The sequence below is a fragment of the Lemur catta genome, chromosome 1, assembly GCF_020740605.2.
Source record: "Lemur catta isolate mLemCat1 chromosome 1, mLemCat1.pri, whole genome shotgun sequence".
Lineage (NCBI taxonomy): Eukaryota > Metazoa > Chordata > Mammalia > Primates > Lemuridae > Lemur > Lemur catta.
In genome coordinates, this window is record NC_059128.1 from 149055773 (window position 1) to 149074607 (window position 18835).

At 39.8% G+C, this 18835-nt stretch overlaps 1 non-coding gene across 1 annotated transcript; it reads left to right on the forward strand.

Moving 5' to 3' along the window:
• The first annotated feature begins 972 nt into the window (after positions 1–972).
• LOC123631168 lies at positions 973–1079 on the forward strand. The gene has a single exon (XR_006733037.1). It is a non-coding gene; the product is annotated as a U6 spliceosomal RNA (small nuclear RNA).
• The last annotated feature ends 17756 nt before the right edge of the window (positions 1080–18835 follow it).

Here is an 18835-nt window from a genome sequence, read left to right on the forward strand (position 1 = left end):
CCTCGGCCTCCCAGAGTGCTAGGATTACAGGCGTGAGCCAATTATGTCTTTCTTGACATTGACATTTTTGAAGAACATAGGCCAGTTATTCTGTAGAATGTTTTTCAATTTGAATTTATCTGGAACTTCTTCATAATTAGATTCAAGTTAAGCATTTTGGGGCAGAAATGATGTTGTATCTTTCTCAGGGCCTCATTTCTGGAGGCACGTAATGTTGGTCTTCCTGATGTCACTATGTCCTGATACTGGTGATGTTATCTTGGATCGCTTGATAAAGTTACTGTCTGCCAGGTTTGCCACTGTCAAGTTACTATTTTCTCCTTTAAAATTAACACATAATTTGTGGGGAGATACTTCTGTACTAGATAAATAATTTATTCCTCATCAAACTTTCACTCACTAGTTTTAGCATCCATTTATGATTTTCTAAATCCTCTATGGTTTAAAATGACTTGCTTCTACTCAGACTAGAAATGGTTTAAATGTATCTGTGTTTTACAAATAACACTAATGGCTCTACAAAACATATTTTTTAAAAGAAAAATTCCGATACTCTGAATATATATCTCCTGATCAGAAGAGAAGCATCTAGGCTAAGAAAAAGTTTGCCACAAAGAATTAAAAAACAGCAGGGTGGCTTCTCTTTTCTGTTCCCTTTTGTTTTCAAATGTAAGCTCTGTGTCTAGACATGGAAATAAACACACAATTGTTCAGTGTAATTATATCCATTGTTTATGGGGCTGAATTGGTCTGGTGGGGGAGGATTGACTAATGAAGAGGTTAACAGAATTTCCTCCTTCCCCCTCAAACACAGATTGGTACAAGTACAGCTTTGGAAATGTAAAATAATGTTTTCCATGCCTTCATTAAGCACATCACTTGATTTCCTTTTATGTAGTCCTAGTGATGGTGGGTACAGATTTACGGTGAAGCTAGTGGCTCAGGAGACATTCTGGTAATAAAATGCTACATGTGCTTGCTTCAGCAGCATATATACTAAAATTGGAACCATACAGAGAAGATTAGCATGGCCCCTGCACAAGAATTAAAAATTAAAAAGAAAAAAGCTACAGAAGCAAGAGATTGGGTTCCTTTGATTGGTATTCTAGCAGCACAGCTTTCTGGCTACATGCGACCCTAACACCAGCTTTCTAAGCCTCAATTTCCTCACATGAAAAATGGGGAGTAGTAATACTCAACTCATTGTTCAGCAGATTAAATGAGATAATGTGAAGCAGTTGCTATGGGTTTGGCACCTAGTAAATAGGCTGTATCTTTGTTATTATTATTATTATCACTTTTTTTTTTTTTGAGACAGAGTCTCGCTCTGTCGCCCAGGCTAGAGTGCCATGGCATCAGCCTAGCTCACAGTAACCTCAAACTCCTGGGCTCAAGCGATCAGCCTCCTGAGTAGCTGGGACTACTTGGGTACACCACCACGCCTGGCCAAGTTTTTCTATTTTCAGTAGAGATGGGGTCTCACTCTCGCTCAGGGTGTTCTCAAACTCCTGAGCTCAAGTGATCCTCCAGCCTTGGCCTCCCAGAGTGCTAGGATTACAGGTGTGAGCCACCACGCCCAGCCAGCTTTCAGTATTTATATCATTCTTTGGTGCTTCAATTTCCCCATTTCTAAAAGAGGAGTAATTTTTTTTCTTGAGATGTGGTTTTGCTACGCAGCTCAGGCTGCTCTTGAACTCTTGGGCTCAAGCAATCTTCCTGCCTCAGCCCCTGAGGAGTAATGTTAATAATTCTGTAGGGGAGGAAAAGTAATTTTCTCCTCCACCATGCATGAATTCTTGGCTACAACTCCCTGTAGCAAAAGATAGATTAACAAGAAAAAAATAAACAAAAATTAAATAGCATATATACCTCCGGTATATATGAGAGATACTCAGGGAAGTGAGTAAATCTCTAGAGTAGATCTCAAAAGAGTTGTCTTAGACTTCAGGCTTAAATACTATGTTTGCTGAAACAAAGAAGGATGTGGGGAAAGCCTGGTTAGGAGAAGACAGCCAAGAAAAGCACCTTAATTAAGGGTAAGTTTTGTTATGCAAATTTTTTTTTTTTTTTGAGACAGAGTCTTGCTCTGTTGCCCGGGCTAGAGTGAGTGCCGTGGCATCAGCCTAGCTCACAGCAACCTCAAACTCCTGGGCTTAAGCGATCCTACTGCCTCAGCTTCCCCAGTAGCTGGGACTACAGGCATGCGCCACCATGCCCGGCTAATTTTTCTGTATATATTTTTAGCTGTCCATATAATTTCTTTCTATTTTTAATAGAGACGGGGTCTCGCTCCTGCTCAGGCTGGTCTCAAACTCCTGACCTCGAGCGATCCACCCTCCTCGGCCTCCCAGAGTGCTAGGATTACAGGCGTGAGCCACCGCACCCAGCCCTGTTATGCAAATTTAAGTGAAGGCTTTCTCCATTGATAAGAGCCTCTAGTGATGTAGTCACCCTTTTCTTCCTGGCACAGAGAGGGAGACATCTTTACAAATGGAGATTTCCTTTATAAATGTCAGTTTGTCTTACAAACAGGTAAGTTTTTAGAGCTTCTCCTGTGCCTGCAGTTTCTCAAAATAATAGTTATGCCAAAGAGGCATATTTGAGGTGGCACATTCTGGTTTCCTATAGTCCTATTTTGGGGTGGCATGTTCTAAGCCTCATCAATAGTATTTACTATATGTTGCCCTGTGGGGAATTTTAAGAAGGCAACAAGTTTTGGCTTTGTTAAACCTTCATGAGCTAGACGCATACCAGTTTTTCCTCCCACCCAAAGAGGACAGCTGGAGTTGATTCCATGTAGGCACAACATAGAATTGGATTTTTACCAAAGGCTGGTGGTGTTGGTAGAAATAAAGTAGATCTGGGTTATTATAGACTGAGAAGGAGAAATCCCAAGTGGCCTTGGTAATAATGGCCAATATTTTTTGAGCACTTAGTGCCAGGCACTGCTCTAAATACTTAACATGCATTAACTCATTTCATCTTAACCATAAGTCTATGATGTAGGTTATATTAAATATCTATATAAGAAGTAAAATTAAAATCCTAAGCCCCCCAACCAACTGAACAGACTTCCTCTTGGCCAAAGGGAACCATGTTGATAGCCTGTGACTATTAGATATACAACCAATGTGATTAAATGTGCCCTCAACAAAATCATTTAATGTCTAAACATATTTAATATCTCAACATTTTTGTAAACAAAATTGAGAAATGAATTTTAAAGCATAGACCAAGAAGCAATGTCAAAATATAGTTTTACCTATTACTTTTCAACTTGAAAAAACCTACCAAAATAACAATTGTAAGTATTCTAGTAAGACTTGCTATTCTGAACGATGTAACATCTTTAAGTTCTATAAATAAGGCAGAAGTTTTAGAACACACCCTGCTTAAAGATGTTAACTAATTTGACTTTTCTAAAATACCAGTATCCCTAAATATAACTTATTGGCATGGTATCACCTGACTATAGACTGAATAAACCTCTAACATCAATCCTTAGCATCTCAAATAATGGCACAAAGTCATAACATTTTTTAACATAAGGATCAAGATCAAGCTATTTTAAAAACAATTTAACTGGTCTCAAAACATTTTTCTATTTAAGAGCAAATTCAATTACATGTAATACTTCCAAAGAATAGGATTATTTTCATATTCTCTTTGGATTCTAACAATAACCATTTTGTTAATTTTGAAATAAATTACTATACAAAAATTAACAGTTCAAGGATTCTTTTCAAAATTTTTCTAGGAAAAGGCCTTTGCTATGTCAACACAACATTCACATAACAGGCAAGATGCAACCAGTACTCAGAATGAGTGATCAAAATCAAAATATCTTCATAGACAGTTGACCATAAGTTTCTGTTTTTGTGCTATTATTTTCTTAGAGTTTTATTTATTCTAATTTACTTACACTTAAAAACCAGTTTGTTTATCAAAGATTACTAAAGTCACATGAGCTTGAAAAGCATGTGGGCCTATTTATTTAATTTATGAGAGCTCCTTTTATTTACAAGCCAATTTTGTTACCATGTACATACATAAAACACATGTAAACACAGACACACACACACAAAGTTTCACTAGCATTTATCTCATAACTCTAGCCATGAGATCCTCTGAAGTTCCACATAAATCTATCTACAGTATGTTTCCATTCCTCTTTCCCTGTCCAACAGTGGGCATCCCTGCCCGCTGGACAGAATGTCTTTCAATCTCCTAGACCTTAGGATGGAGATGTCTTCTAATCTCCCAGACCTTAGGACAGAGGTGTCTTTTAACTTTTTAGACCTTAGTACCTGCCACAAGAGAAACCACCATTGGAGGTGTCTTTCAACCTCCCAGACCTTGGACTGTGCTCATAATACCATCAACAGCAAATTTAACACAGGCAAAAAGAAAATAGAGACAAAGAGCTTAACAGACTCCACGTTTACACGCTACACACTAATACAGATAAACACTCGACATAAAGAGAAGTTCAAGGTGTTCCAAATAAACAAACTACAGTTTCACCTAATAAGCCCTGGGAGTGTCAAATCGAAACAGTGAGGTTAGTTCCCTGTCTCACAAATGGTTGGGGGCCTATCTAACCCAAAACAAATAGGAATTCCCTTAGAATTCCCCAAATTGAGAGCAGTGTCTCCCTCTGTGTGGTACCTTCAAATAGCACTCACTCACCTGGACGCAAATTTCAAAATCCAAATGCAGAGTTTCTTTCTTTGGAGGCAGCCAGGAAGCAATGACTAAGGTGTTGGAGGTCAGTACGGTGGGGCTGGCGGAGAGTATGGAGCTGCCCTTCAGCACATACGGCCAGGCAGCTGCTAAGAGAAGCTTTTGGTCTCTCCTTGCCCCACAGCCACCTAACCATGAGCAATGCCATCCCAAACAAGGCTGCATAATTGTGGTCGAAACTGCAAAGGGGTTTTGATCTAGGTCCAGTTGCTCCTTGCACAAAAATCCAATTATTGAGACAATGAGGATTGTCAAGGAAGAAAGGAATTTTTTAATAGTATACACATCTTGTTGGGAGAATGGGAGAAGCTGCCTCAAATCCATCTCTCCCACTAAGGGAGATTATGGGCTTTTAGTGGAGGGGCCTGTACCTCGGGTCAGGTCGTGATATGTCTAACAAGGGGGCTACATGCCTTGGAGCAGGTTGGGAGGATGGTGAGTCTTGGCATTAGGAAGTCTGCCCAGGGGTCTTCAGAATCTTAGCTCCTTTGTCTTGCAGAAAATCCATCATTTCTGGGAAACAACTCAAAAATTCAAGGAGTTAGTTAAGGGAGAGGATTATATAGGAGTCACTGGTTACAATAAGATATTCATTGTTGACATTATGAAATGCAAGGACTTCATGTCACATCTTCCAGTTTTTCAGGAGAAGATCAATATTTAAATTTTTGTGTAAAATCTCTTGATTTTAAATGCACATTCCAAATATATGTAACATTGTAAAGATCATTCAGAAGGTTGAATAGGGAAGCAGCCTGGATACAGTAGTTTGTATGATTATTTACACCTAGAAATGGAGGGTATACTGTAATGGAAGGGACTTTTGTTAAATAAGCTTAAAAGTTATAACTGTTTTCTAAGTATTTATATTTTATCAAGTATTTTTATGTATATTATCTCACGCAATCAAGTAGGGAATCCTTGTTTACGGATTAAGTAAAGTAGACTAAAATGCCAAGATAGGCCAGGCCAGGTAACTCTTGTAATCCTAACACTCTGGGAGGCCAAGGTGGAAGGATTGCTTGAACTCAGGAGTTTGAGACCAGCCTGTGCAAGAGTGAGATGCCATCTCTACTAAAAATAGAAAAAATTAGCCAGGCGTGGTGGTGTGTGCCTGTGGTCCCAGCTACTTGGGAGGCTGAGGCAGGAGGATCACTGGAACCTAGGAATTCGAGGTTGCTATGAGCTAGGCTGACGCCATGGCACTCTAGCCTGGGCAACAGAGTGATACTCTGACTCAAAAAAAAAAAAAAAAAAAATTAAAATGCCAAGGTATAAAAGGGAAAATGAGAAAGAAACAGAGCCCTTGGTGCCTCCTGGACCTTCTGGGCCATTTGGGAAGGCTGATACATCTGGCAGACCACAACTCCACAGCCTTCCTGAAGCTGCACTATCTCACCTGTTTGATGGGTTCACAGTACCACCACACCTCTTCTTAAGGTAAAGTATTGGTTGGCTTTTTTGTATTTCTTTTTGTAAATTTTAAACAAATGATTTGTGGTCTGGGAAATGCTCTGATCTTTACTGTGATTTGTTTTTTTATAATTAAAAAAATGATTTAAATAAAAAAAATGCTTCTTTCTTCTTGCTGCAATTCTCTATTTTTTTATTTTTATTTTTTGTTGTTGTTGTTTTTTGAGACAGAGTTTCACTCTGTTGCCCTGAGTAGAGTGCCATGGTGTCAGCCTAGCTCACAGCAACCTCCAACTCCTGGGCTCAAGCAATATGTCTGCCTCAGCCTCTTGAATAGCTAGGACTACAGATACACTCCACCACACCCAACTAATTAAAATTTTCTTTTTGTAGAGATGGGGTGTTACTGTGTTGCCCAGGCTGGTATTCAACTCCTGTCCTAAAACAATCCTCCTGCCTTGGCCTCTCAAAGTGCTGGGATTACAGTCATGAGCCGCCATCCCTGGCCAGCTCCTGATTATTTTTTAATGATTGTGAGAATTGTATGGGTTATCTGTCACTCTGTAACAAATCTCCCAATATGTAGTGGCTTAAAACAACATTTTTACTCTCATGATTCTGTGGATTGACTGGGCTCAGCTGGTGGGTCTCTTGTTCCCATGATATCAGCTGGGGCTGTAGTGGCCCTGGGGCTTATTTGGGCAGGGAAAGTCCAAGTTGGCTCACGTGGCTCACAGCTCCAGGCTGGGGCTCAGCTGGGCCTGTACCATGAAACTCCTGCACATGACCTCTCCATGTGGCTTGAGCTTCTCAGAGCATGTGGCTGGGTTCTGAGAGGTAGTGTCCCAAGAGTGAGGGTTCCAAGAGGGAGGAAGTCCAGAGCTTTTACTGGCCCGGAACTAGCAGAGTCACTTCAGCCACATTCTATTGGTTAAGCAGTCACAGAGACCAGATTTGAGGGAAGGGAAATAAAGTCCACCAAGGAATTTGTGGCCATCTTTAAAATCCTTCAGTAATTAAGCCATTTCCTTCACAGAAAAATATTCTCAATTACATGTACCTGATGGGGCAATTCTTATGTTTCCCTTTTGTTGAATCTCGAGTGTAGAGGGCTCAATTGGTGACATCACTATTAGTTCACGACATTATCACAGGTTCACACAAACCCTTTTGCATTGTATTTATTGATCCCCTTGTTACTCCCATCCCCCTTTCCATTCTCTTCCCACCACTGGCAAATACTCCAAGGCATTTAAAATACATCCTTTTGTTTATAGATGTACTTGAAAAATAAAAATGTGTGCTGATTTGTATGCATGTGTTTTTAGTTAACATAAATGATATTCTTTTTTTTTTTGGAGATAGAGTCTCACTTTGTTGCCTGGGCATGAGGGTAGTGGCATGATCACAGCTCACTGCAACTTCGAACTCTTGGGCTCAGGTGATCTTCTTGCCTCAGCCTCCTGAGTAACTGGTACTACAGGCATGTGCCACTATGCCTGTTTAATTTTTAAAATTTTTTATAGAGGCCGGGCATGGTGGCTCACGCCTGTAATCCTAGAACTCTGGGAGGCCAAGGCGGGTGGATCATTTGAGCTCAAGAGTTCCAGACCAACCTGAGCAAGAATGAGACCCCGTCTCTATCAAAAAAATAGAAAGAAATTATCTGGACAACTAAAAATATACAGAAAAAAAATTAGCTGAGCATGGTGGCGCATGCCTGTAGTCCCAGCTACTCGGGAGGCTGAGGCAGAAGGATCATTTGAGCCCAGGAGTTTGAGGTTGCTGTGAGCTAGGCTGATGCCACAGCACTCTAACTCGGGCAACAGAGCGAGACTCTGTCTCAAAAAAAAAAAAAAAAAATTATAGAGATGGGGTCTCACTATGTTGCTTAGGCTGATTTTGAACTCCTGACCTTAAGTGATCATCCTGCCTTGGCCTCCCAAAGTGCTAGGATTACAGGCATGAGCCACTGCACCAGGCCATAAGTGGTATTCTGATATGCATGTCAGCACATTAAGATTTGTTCATGTTGCTATGTATTTATTCAGTCTAGTTCTTCTAACAGATGCATGATGCTCCCCCACAGTGTGTCTATGACTCCCCCAGTGTGACCACTCAGATTGTATCCAATTACCTGTTAACACAAACTAGACCATGATAAAATCTCTTATCTTTGTCCTCATGTGGGCCAGTATATAAATTCCTTTGGGGTATACAAGGGCTATCAGGAAAGCATCCAGCCATGTAACTGTTCTTGTTATAGTAATAATGGCTGGATACTTTCTGGACAGCCCTCGTATAACCAAGGATGTATGCTGTGTCATAGGGTATGCTCATTCTTAATTTCATTAAGAACTGTCAAGTTGCTTTTGGGGATGGCTATACCGCTCTTACTAGAAGGGCCTGGAGGATCCTATAGACCCAATGCCAGCTAACACTTGCATTGTACATCTGTCTAATTTTTGCCACAGGTGTAAAGTGAAATCTCAGTGCTATTTCATTTTATATTTCTCTGATTATTAATGAGCTTGAGCATACCAGTATATGCTTGTTAGACTGTTTGGTTTTGTCATTTATAAATTGCTAATTTTCCTGTTGGGGTTCCTGTCTTTTTCTTATTGATTTATAAGTGTCTCTTATACATTCTAGGTGTGAGTCTAATTTTGGTACTTATCTGTTAACTTTTTCCATCCTGTTCTTTATTGAACATGAGCAGTTGATCAGATTTATTACATTTTTTCTGTACAGTTCATGCTTTTGAGTTTCATTAAAGTCCTCAACATAAAGTCTCCCACATTTTCTTATTTTAACTTTATATATTTATTTTCACATTTAGGGCTTTAATCTATCTGGAGTTTGTCTTTGCATGTGACATTGAGTATGAATCCAGTTTTATTTTCCCCCAAAATGTGTGAGCCAGTTTTTCTAAGAACTTTTATTAAACAACCAGCTTTTTCTCCATTGTGGTGGCAGAAGATGCCATGTTTGTCATGACTTGGAAAAGCCTTCTTGAGACTATAGACAGGCCAGTAGAAAGCAGAACTGAATAGTGAAGGCAGAGGCAGAGACTCTGTTGTTTGAGTTCTAGATATCTCTAAAGTCAGAAATCCTCCCCTTTGCTTTTGGTTGGATTTTTGTCATTTGCAACTAAAATTACTATTACAACCATGATGCCCTAATCTATCTTCTGTCTACAGCTAATTTCATATCCTGCTGAGATTCAAATGACAATGACAATTCCAGACAACATAATTTATTCTTACTTGTATCAGTTAATTGAATTTATGATATGTTTGGTTAGATCCTTTTGTTCTTTTTTAACGTGAGACAGAGAAATATTATGCAGTTAAAATGTGGCTTTATTCTGAGATAACTCAGAAAGATTTTGAGAAACTGGCAAATTTTGAGAAACTGACAGTTTTTGCTTGTAAAAAGTTCACAGGGAAAACATACGGAAAAAAATATTTTGACCTTGGGTTAGGCAAAGATTTCTTATATACAAAACCAAAAGCATAAACCATAACAAAATTGAAAAATTAGAGTTCCTCAAAAGTAAAATCTTTTTTCTCCTGGAAAGATACTGTTAAGAGAAAGAAAATGCAAGCGATAGATAGCCTGGCAGAAAATGTTTGCAAAGTGCTTATCTGATAAAGAACTTGTGTCTAGAATATACAAAGAACTTTCAAAACTCTGTAAGAAAACAACCTCTCCAGTGAAAAATTGGACAAGAGATTTGAATAGATACTTAAGATGTATAGGCCGGGCGCGGTGGCTCACGCCTATAATCCTAGCACTCTGGGAGGCCGAGGCGGGCGGATTACTTGAGCTCAGGAGTTCGAGACCAGCCTGAGCAAGAGCGAGACCCCGTCTCTACTAAAAATAGAAAGAAATTATCTGGCCAACTAAAATATATATACAGAAAAAATTAGCCGGGCATAGTGGCGCATGCCTGTAGTCCCAGCTACTCGGGAGGCTGAGGCAGTAGGATCGTTTCAGCCCAGGAGTTTGAGGTTGCTGTGAGCTAGGCTGACGCCACGGCACTCACTCTAGCCTGGGCAACAAAGCGAGACTCTGTCTCAAAAAAAAAAAAGAAGATGTATAGATGGAAACTAAGCAAATGAAAATATGCTCAACATCATTAGTCATTAGGGAAATTAAAACCACAATGTAATATTACTACACATTCATTAGAGGAGCTGAAATAAAAAAAGATTGACAATACCAAGTGCTAGTGAAAACATGGAGCAACTAGAATTCTCATATACTATTAGTGTGAGTATAAAATGACCAAACACCTTATTTTATTATTTTGTTTTGTTTTGTTTTTAGAGACAAGGTCTCTATGTTGTCCAGGTTGGCCTCAAGCTCCTGGGCTCAAGGGATCCTCTTGTCTCAGCCTCCCAAGTAGCTGGGATTGTAGGTGTATACCACCATGCCCAGCTAGGAATTCTTAATTTGATTCTTTAAGAAAAGTATATCAATACACATGATTTCTTCAAATGTAGCAAATCTGAAATATCCACTTAGAGTCCCTCAGAAATCAAAATAGGCTCAGGCTATCATTTTTTGAGGCTCTTAGTATTACATGTGTGTGTGTGTGTGTGTGTGTGTGTGTAAGTATACAGAAATGCCCAAACAAGGTGACAAATATTGTGTGATCTGTTATATAATATCATGTTTTTACATTTAATAAATCTAATAATTTTAACATGAAACAATCCCATACAATGTAACCATGCAATTTACTATAGATAATGTCAAAAGTCCCAATGTAGGTCCTTCTGACAATGCCCTATTCTAGATGGTGGGGATACATCAGAGAACAGAATAGACAAAATCCTTGCCCTCAAAGAGTTTGCATTCTAGCTAGTAGGAGATAGACAATCAGAAATAAACATAGGCCGGGCACAGTGGCTCACACCTGTAATCCTAGCATTCTGGGAGGCCGAGGCAGGCGGATCGTTTGAGCTCAGGAGTTCAAGACCAACCTGAGCAAGAGCAAGACCCCGTTTCTACTAAAAATAGAAAGAAATTATATGGACAACTAAAAATATATGGAAAAAATTAGCAGGGCATGGTGGCGCATGCCTGTAGTCCCAGCTACTCGGGAGGCTGAGGCAGAAGGATTGCTTGAGCCCAGGAGTTTGAGGTTGCTGTGAGCTAGGCTGATGCCACAGCACTCTAGCCCGGGCAACAGAGTGAGACTCTGTCTCAAAAATAAATAAATAAATAAATAAATAAACATAATAAGTATGCTAGTTCTATGGTATGGTAGCAGGGATAAGTTACCATGGGTGGGGGGAAGTAGAGTGAGATAAAAGTATTTGGGAGGGCAGGGATGGAATTTTAATGGGGTGGACAGGGTAGTCCTTCTTGAGAAGGTGAAAGTTGAGTGAAAACTAGAAGAAGAAAAGGGAATGAGCCATAGGGATATATGGGGGGAAATCACTTCAAATAGAGGGCACGATGTTGCAAAGGCCCTAAGATGTAGCCATACTGGCATATTTGAGGAATAGCAAGGACAAATGTTTGCAGAGGAGTATGTGTGAGGGAGAGTATTAAATGAATCACAGGGGGTCCAGATTATACAGAGCTTCTTAGGCACTAAGGCCTTTAGCTTCTACTCTGAGGGAAATGGAAAGCCATTGGAGGGATTTGAGCAGAAAAGAGACATGCTCTGACTTCTATTTCACATGCTCACTCTGGCTGGCATGTTGAGAATAGATTGTTAAGAGGCAAGGATGGAAGTAGTGAGACCAGAAAGGAGGCTAATTAAATAACTTGTGTGTGAGATTATAGGAATTTAAAATCAGGATTATAGCAGCAGAAGTGGTAAGAAATGGCTGTGCTTGGATATATTCTGAATGTAGAGCCAGCAGGATTTGCTGACAGGCTGGTATGGGGGTGCTGGTGGTATGAGAGAAAAGGAGAGTCAAGGAAGATGCCAAGCGAAGAACCAAGATGTGAAAGATGGCAGACTGAGTAGGTTTGTGGTAAGAAAATTAGGAGCTCAATTTGAACTCGTTGAGACTGAGATACCCCATTAGTCTCAAATGGAGATATTAGTAGGCAGCTTGGTGCATGGGTCTGGAGTTAAGGGGAGATGTCTGTGCTAGAGATGCTTTTGACAGTCATCAGCATATAGTGGTATTGAAAGCCATAAAATTTGGATGAGTTTGCCGTGATGGTGAGCATAGAAAAGAGGAGAGGTCCAAGATCTGAGCCCTAAAGTCCTCTAACATTAAGAGGTTGGGAAGACGAGGAAGAAACAACAAAGGACCAGGGCCAGAACCAGGGAAGGCAGGAGGAAAATCAGGGCACTGTGGTGTCATAGAAGCCAAGTGAAGCGAGTGTTTCCAGGAGGTGAGTGATCAGCTTGTTTTAATGCTACCAATAGGTAAGAAAGATAAAAACTGAAAACTAGGCTGAGGCGGGTGGATTGCTTGAGGTCAGGAGTTCAAGACCAGCCTGAGCAAGAGTGAGACCCCGTGTCTACTAAATTAGAAAGAAATTAGCTGGCCAACTAAAAATATATAGAAAAAATTAACCAGACATGGTGGCGCATGCCTGTAGTCCCAGCTACTCGGGAGGCTGAGGCAGAAGGATTGCTTGAGCCCAGGAGTTTGAGGTTGCTGTGAGCTAGGCTGACACCACGACACTCTAGCCCGGGCAACAAAGCGAGATTCTGTCTCTCAAAAAAAAAAAAAAAAAAGACTGAAAATTGATCATTGGAATTGACAATGTGGAGGTCAATGTTGACTGTGACAAAGGCAGTTTCTGGGGAATGGTAGGAACAAAAATGACTAAAGTGGATTTAAGAGAGAATGAGCCAGGCTAAGGAAAAAAAGAGAGGACCCAAATTACTAATATCAGAAATTAAAGAGGTTAAATCTCAAAACAGTATAAAAGAAAAGAAAAGGAAAAAAAAAAAGAAACTAAAGAGGTGACATCACTACAGATATCATGGACAATAAAAGGATAAGAAAAGGAATACTATGAACAACTCTTTGATCTCAAATTTTATAGCCTAGATGAAATGGACCAATTCCTTAAAAGACACAAACTGCCAAACTCACACAAGAAGAAATAGATAATCTGAGTAGGACTACATCTATTAAAGCAATCGAATCAATAATTAATAACCTTTCAAAGAGAAAGCACCATGCCTAGATGGGTTCACTGGTGAATTCTACCAAACATTTAAGGAAGAAATTATACCAATTCTCTACAGTCTCTTTCAGAGGATAGAAGCAGAAGTAATACTTCCTAACTCATTCTGTGAGGGCAACATTACCCTAATACCAAAACCAGACAAAAATATTACAAAGAAAGAAAACTATATACCTATATACCAGCATTGAACAAGTGGAATTTGAAATTAAAAGCACAGTATAATTTAATTAGCACCCCCAAAATGAAATACTTAGATATAAATCTAACAATATATGTATAAGATCTATAATGAGGAAAATTGGAAAACTCTAATGAACAAAATCTAAGAAGAACTAAATAAATGGAGAGATAGTCCTTGTTCATGCATAGAAGATTCAATATTGTCAAGATGTCAGTTCTTCCCAACTTAATCTACAGATTCACTGCAATCCCAATCACCATCCCAGGAAGTTATTTTGTGGATATCAACAAACTAATTCCAAAGTTTATATGGAGAGGCAAAAGACGCACAATAGCCAACACAATATTGAAGAAGAACAAAGTTGGAGAACTGACACTACCTGACCTCCAGTCTTAATATAAAGCTGTAGTAATCAAGACAGTGTGGTATTGATGAAGAATGGACAAATAGATCAATAAAACAGAATAGAAAGCCCAGATATAGACCTACATTCATATAATCAACTGATCTCTGACAAAGGAGCAGAGGCAATACAAGGGAGCAAAAATCATCTTTTCAATAAGTGGTACTGGAAAAACTGGACATCCATATGCAAAAAAATGAAGCTATATGTAGATCTTAAACTCTCCACAAAAACTAACTCAAAATGAGTCATAGAACTAAATGTAAAACTCAAAATTTTTAAACTCCTGGAAAATAACATGAGAGAAAACCTAGATGACCTGGGTATGACAAGGACTTTCACTCATAGGGTTATAGTGAGGATTAAGTGAAATAATACTTTAAAACATTTAGAACAGTGCCTGGAATGTTGACTTTGCATAACCCTGTGTTCCCCATTAGCGGTTTTGGTGTGTACAATTATATTTTAATTGTACCACAAAGGCCATTTAGTAAGTCCTTCGGTAAGAGAAATTTTTTAGTGTATGGATAAATTCTCTCTTAACCTATATGTTTCCTTTAAAAACAGACCAAAACAACCCTTTTTTACAATGCCTTCCTAGGAACTATGATGTTTCCTGTCACTAGGTAGCACCTTTAGATTAAAACAGGGAACCTGAACATCATCTGACCTTGTGTCACTCACTGGCTTCCAGATGGATTCATAGATGAGATTAATTTGGCCAGGAAGAAATTCACAACATGTTTTAAAATTTTATTTTCCAACATTTAAAAATCAAGAGTGTTCATATAAAAACTTGATTTCCAGACTCGATAAATTGCAAGCTCTGGCACTCTTGGGCCTGCAGCAGTGCAGCGCAGCCTCCTGTGGTACCCAGTGGAGGCTGCCTCCTTTAGCTGGGCGGGTGTCCTTCAGGGCAACACAGCCCCTCTGCTCCCTGGCCTGCCTGCTTCTCTCAATTTGTTCTTCTTTGGCTCTGGCAGGCACGTGAGTTTGTAACCTCTAATTAATCCAATCCTCCCTTTTTAATTATTTTATTTTATTATTATATTTTTGAGACAGAGTCTTGCTCTGTCGCCCAGGCTAGAGTGCCGTGGTGTCATCATAGCTCACTGCAAACTCAAACTCCTGGGTTCAAGCGATCCTCCTGCCTCAGCCCCCTAAGTAGCTGATACTACAGGTGCGCACCACCATGCCCAGCTAATTTTTCTATTTTTTATAGACACAAGGTCTCACTCTTGCTCAGGCTGGTCTTGAACTCTTAGCCTCAAGGGATCCTCTCACTTTGGCCTCCCAAAATTCTAGGATTACAGGCATGAGCCACCACACCTGGCCTCCACGCATTTCTTATTCCAGGACCTGGGCCGAAGGGACAGTGGCTACCTGGGGCAAATGGCAGAAACACAGGAGGTCACGCCAAATTTCACAAACTCATATAAAATCTCTGGTCAGACATAAGATACATTATTATACATTCACCCACATTCTGCAGGCCAAGCCCAGGGCGAAGGAGGTGCAGAAGCATACTTTATCCATAGTAAACCATGGCAAGGGTGGGGAAGGAAGACCAAATTGTGAAAGAAAAATACTATCTACCACAGTGACAAATCAGGATGGAAGGTAAAATGAAATTTAGACTGAGGAAAACTGTTGAGCCTTATAAATGCAATTTGAACCCTTACCTCTTGAGAACCACAACAGCTTCATCTAGTGTGTCCCCAAAGCCACTTGATGAAGGTTCTTCTCTGATCATACTCACTTTGCCTGTATATTTTATATGCTTTTGCACTTTAGGGTTATGAAGACCTCACCTGGGGTCTGTAAAAATGAGAAAGATTAAACTGCCATATCAATTTTTGAATGTTAAGAGAACTATGTTCTCGTTTTTCTTTCTCTGCCAAAGTTACACTAATCAGCAAATATCTCTGAAATTTCCCTATGAATAAAAACAAAGAGTATGGTTGCCAGGCAACAAATAGAAGGAGAACATTATTTTTATGCTTCTTGGAAGGTGTAGCATCTTGCTCTGTTTCCATGGAGAATCTCAATTGTCATGATTAATCAAGTGCTGGAAAATTGAAATTTATGTAAAGAGACTAGCTTGAGTAAGCAATTACTTATGCTAAGGGGCAACTAGAAGAAATATTTTTAGATGAAACTTCTTACCAAATTAAGCATTATCCCATGGCATCAATTGTCTCAAGTTACCCCTATCTTGTGTGTCAACTGTTTTTCTAAATTTAATGCAATAATGGTTTATCAAAATCACAAATGACATGCACACCATTTCCACTGCAGGATGCTTAGAGTGTATATTATACAGGGGAAAAGTGATATCTTTTACTCACCCGTCACAAGGTTCATGGCTGAGACCCCTATAACAAAAGACAGATTAACAAAAGAAAAGCACACACATTTATTTAATGTAAGTTTTATACGACACAGAAGTTTTCAGAAATGAAGACCCAAAGATTTGGAGAAAACTGTGTCTTTATGGGCAGTTGTGCAGAAGTGTGACTAGGGGACAAAAGCATATGATCTAATAGCAATAAGCTGGGGGGTGGGGGGACTTAGGAAGGCCTGTTGTTCAGAGTCTTCTTGGCCTTTCTGTGTGACATGCCTTCTAGTACAGGGAAGGAAACCCGTCACATGAGGGTCTTCAGGATAGAAAGGTGGGAGGTCAGAGAGTGACCTTCTTAGGTTTAAGTCTGCCTCAGGGAAAAAGGGGACAGTGGAATTCTAGTTTCTATGGCCTGCTTCAGTAGAGAGTGTGGGAGAAGGTCAGAGAGACCTTCCTGCTTCTATGTTTTTCTCAATTTCCTTCAGCTTAAAATACTCAGTGTGCCAAGGTGTCGTATTTTTAGGCAGCGTTTCCTGCACCCCATCAATATGAACTGCGTCGGAATACTGGAAGGCATATCCAAGGAATCGTACACAAAGGTGTCTTTATTTTGTTAACATAGTACTGTTTCAATTCTAAAGTTCTTCCCAAGAAATTAATAAGAGAGAATATTCAAGACAATTCAGAAAAAATAAAGGAAATTGTGGCAAAGTGTAGTTCAGGGAGTAATCCTACCAGATATTAAAACATGTATAAAAGATAAAAAAAACTTGTGGCTCTGAAGAAAGAATATAGACTGTCAAATGGCATAGAATAAATAGGTGTGATAAAGAAGACATAAAAAATACTTGTGGAAAAGAATATAAACAAATGACCAATAAACACAGGAAAAGATGCTCAACATGATTAGCCATGGGGGAAACAAAAACCACAATGAGATAACACCCACACCCACACCCACTAGGATGACTATAATTAAAAAGACAAGCCAGGAGCAGTGGCACATATCTATAGTCCCAGCTACTTGGGAAGCCGAGGTGGGAGGATTGCTTGAGCGCAGGTGTTCAGGTCCAGCCTGGGCAACATAGTGAGACCCTGTTTCTAAAAAGAAAAAAAAAAAGACAGATAATGACAAGAATTAGTGAGGATGTGGAGAAATCACACTGTTAGTGGGAATATAAAATGCTATAGCCACTTTGGAAAACAGTCTGGAAGTTCTTCAAAAGGTTAAACATAGAGTTATCATTTGACCTAGCAATTCCACTCCCGGGTACATATACCCAAAGAATTGAAAACATATGTCCACACTCATACACAAATATTCATAACAACATTACTCATAAAAACCAAAAAGTAGAAACAACTCAAATATCCATCAACTGATGAATGAACAAATATTATTTGGCTATAAAAAGTAATGAAGTATAGACACATGCTACAACATGGATAAACTTTGAAAACATTATGATAAACCTTGAAAACATTATGCTAAGTGAAAGAGGTCAATTACAAAAAAACAGATGAGATATAATTGTTGGAAAAGAAACTAAACTCTGTAAAATAATTTAAAGAGATTTATTCTGAGCCAAATTTGAGGACCATGACCTGGCGCCATGTCCAAGAAGCCTTGAGCAAGTGGACTTGCTGTGGCTGGGTTACAATTTGGTTTTATACATTTCAGGGAGACAGGGATTACAGGTAAATCCATAATCAATACATGGAAGGCACGCCTCGAAAAGGTGGGCCATCTCGAAGAGCGGGGGTGGTTACAGGTTATAGGTGGGTTTAAAGACTCTTTGACTTATAGTTGGCTAAAAAAAAATGAAGCTTTTATCTAAAGGCTTGGAATGTTTTAAGTTAAGATGAGGAAGTCTGTTAATCAGAGACAAGCTACTGGCCGTTTGCTGTGTAAATTGAGGACCTGCAGGTTTGTCTTGCATAGCCTTAGGCCTGTCAATGAGTTACAAAGGATCTCTGCAAGGGAGCGGGGCATGATGAGGCATGTGTGACCTCCCTCTCTTGGCTGGCAACTCAGTTTTAGCGTATTCTTTTGGCTAGGAGGAGGTCCATCCTGTCTGCTGGTGGGGGGCGGGTGCGGGGCGGGGGAGCCTTAAGATTTTATTTTAGTTTGCATAATAAGAAATAAATATTTGATCTTCAACTCTAGTTCCTGACAAGAGTTCCTAAAACTCTTGGAATCTCTGGAGAGATAAGAGTGCCTTTTTGTATGGTAATGAATGACTAGTGGCTGGGAGTCCCTAGATAGCTGCAGGATGGGGGTTATTCACCAAAAAGACCAAGGCAGGATTAAAGGGCTGGAAATTTCAGCCCCACCCTTGACCTTGGGGAGGGTAGAGGGGCAGGAGAATCACCAATGGCCAACAATTTAATCAATCATGCCTAAGTAATGAAAGCTCCACAAAATCCCTAAATGATGGGGTTTGGAGAGTTTCCAAGTGGGTCAACATGTGGAGGGGCTAAGAGGGTGGCACGTTCACAGAGGCCATGGAAGCTCTGTGCCCCTTCTCACCACCTTGCCCTATGCATCTCTTCCATTTGACTATTCCTGGGTTGTATC